Consider the following 4,170-nt stretch of genomic DNA (forward strand, 5'->3'; position numbering starts at 1 on the left):
CCATGCAGCTCTAAAGCTTCCAGAAGGCAGGGGCAGTCCCTGAGCTCTGCTAAGTCCCACAGGGACAAGTGGTAGACTTTGCACAAGGGAAGAAAACTGGCAGGGGGCCCAGCATGGTGCTTGGCACAGGGCAGACACAGAGGGATCTTGTGGGGTTATTGGGAACTCACTGCATCCAACAACAAAATAAAGTTCCTCCTTGGTATACGTAGTGCCGAATCAAGAGTCACGGCGTGGGCGGGCTCAAGGGACCCTGGGAAGCAAACTCACCGGACAGTTTTTCTGGGTCCCAGGTCTCTCTTCTGTAGTCTTGGGAGCCAAGGATGATTGGGAACACTTCCTGCTCTAACACTCAGACTAGATGACAGAATCACAAAGGGGAGAAAGTCTCAATGGAGGTTTTCATCATTCTCTTCTCTATCCCTTAGCATAGGAAAAACAGAACGGAGCCGTGGGGAGGGGAGACTTTGCTCTTGCCCAGGCTCACATGAGAGCACCCCTCTTCTCCCCAGCCTGGTGTACCTTGTAGGAGTGAATCTAGCAAGATTTACTTCAGATTCAAAAACTCAAAGGCATTTCATACCCCAACCGAAGCTACGTAAGAGTGCTGCAAAGACAGACCCCTCCCCTCCATTCCCAGATAATGGGGAGAAGATACTATGGACAGGAAGCTGTGGGGTTAGTCTTATCACCTGTTCTTTAGGCTAAGGTCCCTGTGGCAGACATTGCCCTTCTGTTCCTCTCCCTGCCCTGCACCTTCGCAGTCCCTTTGCAATGAATGAAGTGATTCCTACTGTGGCCTCGGAGACCCGGCATCCAAACTTGGGCTCCTGCCTTCTCTCCTTCACTTTCCCCACTCCCCACCCATCTCTGAGGCTTCTCTACTGCTAGAAAAGGGGTGGGAAGGAGGAAGGAGAGACACCATTGCCCACCCTGTCCAGGCTGCAGGCCTCTGGGGAGAACAGCAAGGCAAACACCTCTCGGGCAGACGGCAAGACAGAGTCAACAGCAAGCGGTGTTTGCATCTGCCCCTGTGGCTGGGGGCCTGCCAGGCTGGCCTATTGTCTAGCACTGTTTGCCTTCAGGGCCACGTGTGCCCTGAAGTGGGGAGGGAGAGGAGAGGCCAGGTGGGGTGGGAGACAGGCCACAACAGCAGACCAGGGAGCCAGCCTTGGTGCCCAGGGTGGGGGGCTGGTTCGTGAAGCCCTAACAAAGTTCACCAGAGCCAAGTGCCTGCCCACCCTCCTATCTGCAGGATCCAGGAGATGGCAGGAAACTCCTTCCCACCTCTAAAAGACCCCTGAGAACCACAGTCTTCCCCCTCCCAGGCCTCTCAGTGACCACCCTCTCAGTGCCTCCACCCTCCCACCCCTGCATACACACACCCCTTCACCCCCACCTACAAAGGAAGGCGAGGAGATGCTGCGCGTGCTTCCCAGAGGATGCAGAGGGCGGCCCTGCTTCTACGGGGAGTCCAGAGCTGGTCTGCTCTCATGTTCTAGGTGGCTGGGCTTATGAAGTCTGGCTTTCCCCAAGACCACAACCTGTATTGTGTTTGCCCCTCAAACCTCTCCTCAGTGAGCGGCTCTTAGCACAGCACCTGACTTTACACACAGAACTACGACACACCTGTCAGCTGCTTCCTTAAAAGGCAGCCTGGGTCCAGGGCCTCGTCACCCAGAGCTGCAGGATCCTGAGGAGTCAGCCTCTTGCCCACCTCCTCATCTCTCAGATGAGGGGTTGGATTTCTGGATATTTAAGGGCCCTTCCAGCTTCCAATTCCCATAACTGTGGGGTGAGGACCTTAAGCCCTCCTAGACAGCACAGTAGACTTTGATATGACAGAAGTGGTGGAACACGAAGGATGTGTGGCCAGAACTCAAGCCCCACTTAGTACATGGTTCTATCTGGGTGTTCATAGAACACCTCGAGCATAGATTATGCTGTGGGGCGTGTCCCCGTGTTGTATATTTTCACACTTCAGGGTGCACTACACATTTTGGAGTACATTCCACATTTTTTGATAGACACGCACTTTGAGGTATATACAAATGTTAGCGTATATAGACACTTTAGGGTAAGCATGCACTTTGTGGGTATCTACACCCTTGGGCTATATCCCACACCTGGTGTGTATAGCATACTCTGTGTTCAGACCCCACCGCTGTGAGTATCCTGAGAACTGTAAAGTTGTGACTGGCAAGTCTCTGGGGTTAAGAGTACAGACCTTAAGAACCAGATAAAGTGCAATGTGACACATTTCTTGTTAACTTTAAGCAAATTGCATGCTTTCTTTTTAAGGTTTATTTAATTTTATTTATTATTATGAATTTTTATTTTGACCAGAGAGAAAGAGAAAGGGAATATGAGAAAGCAAGCCACCAGATCTGGGACTTGAACCATGGTTGGTCATGTAGGAGTCCAGCACCTTAACCACCACGTCACCTGCTGGCCCCTCGTGTGCCTTTTGAGACTCAGTTTCTCCACCTATAAAATGGGGATAATAACAGAATTTACCTGGGGAACAGCAGTTGGCATAATGACTATGTTGCTGGATTCTCATGTAGTTGACCGTGGTTCGAATCCTGGACCCGGGGACTTAAACTCACACCGGCCGTATGTGTGTGCGTGCCCAAGATTCCGAGAGGAGAATGGAGGAGAAGGAGACTGCAGTGTGGCCATCCCCCCAGGGGATGATTTCTCGCTTTCCATCTCTCTGGCAAGCACACACACCCTATAGCAAAAACCTCTCCAAAAAAGCCCACAGAATTTACCTCGTAGAGCCTGGGGGAAGACTGAATAAGGCAATGCCTCTAACAGGCTCACCACAGTGGCCGGCAGGTAAGAAACACTTCTTAAATAGTTCTGTTACCATTCACATATCCAAAGCCATTTTATAATGTACATGTATTTTTTATTAAAAAAAAATACATAAAATCAGATGTTCCCAGAGTCTTAAAGCTTTCGAAAACCCAGACAACAGAACCACTTGATTTGTATTTATTTCACATTTGATCTGTAAACGTTTTTATTTAAAAAAAAAAAAATCCACCGTCAGTAGCAACAGGTGCTGACATTAGTTTCTCCTTAGTGAAATAAGAGCACAGGCCTTCAACTGTCTGTCTAAAACACGTAGAAACGCGGATGTAAACACGAGGTCTCTGCCCTCCTCCCCTGACCTGGCAGTTCATCAATGGCATGATCTCAGCCAGCACGCAGGGGGGAAGGACAACACTTTGATACCTAAGAGCTCTTGGGGCAGGAACTGTTCGGTTTGGCAGGCCCATTTGTCTTTCCAACTGTTTGCCTTGTGCAAATTGTTTCAGGTTTGCTTCTTCCACACAATTTCCACTTCTCTGTGTCTAAAAACAGCAGCTAAAAGATTTCCCCATAGTCAGCGCTTTCAGGGAGGGAGGAGCACACGTACATACAAGGTAGGAACATACATGTTCTTCAAGCAGTGGCTCCCAGGGAGGGAGGGAGGGAGGGGACGCCAGAAAGAACCGGTTTGAACCAGGGCAAACAGTGCATCCGAGGATAATGGCTTTATACACAGGGCTGATGCAGGGGGAAAGGCTCATTTACTTCTGTCTTGGTCCCCCATTGCAATATTTACATAGGAAAAGGCAATTATGCTGTTAGGCACAGGAAAAAATGGACAGAACTCTTCTCCCTGTCAAGAAATCTCAACAGCAGGCCCACGTCCAAGGGACAGTCACCATTGGCTGGTGAAAGGGACACAGAGGACCTAATGACACTAGAAAACGACTCAGATGCAAAGGGACTTGGCCTGAACCAGACAGTGTGACAGCCAGGGTGCCAACATCAAAACCAAGGCCACCAACATCCAAGACCCTCCGGTGTACTATCAAAAATAGAAGATATTTACAGCGGTAGGGGGCGGGGAGGGTGGGCAGGACTGCCCTGATTGGTTTTTTAAAAATAATAATAATAATAAAGATTGGGAGGGTGGGGGTGAAAGCAATTAGCCAGGGCTGGGGAACGCCCATCTGTTAACCCTTTATGAGCCATGCCTCGGGGAATCCAGGGTTTGGTCTTTAGAGTCGTGAGAGCTGGATTCCTGGACGGTAAAAATACCTTTAGGAAAAAATACTGATTAGGGGCAGCCCACCAGGATGATCGCTCGGGTCAGGAGCGGCCATAACAATA

The sequence above is a fragment of the Tupaia chinensis genome, unplaced genomic scaffold, assembly GCF_000334495.1.
Source record: "Tupaia chinensis unplaced genomic scaffold, TupChi_1.0 Scaffold000392_1, whole genome shotgun sequence".
In the NCBI taxonomy this organism is placed as follows: Eukaryota; Metazoa; Chordata; class Mammalia; order Scandentia; family Tupaiidae; genus Tupaia; species Tupaia belangeri.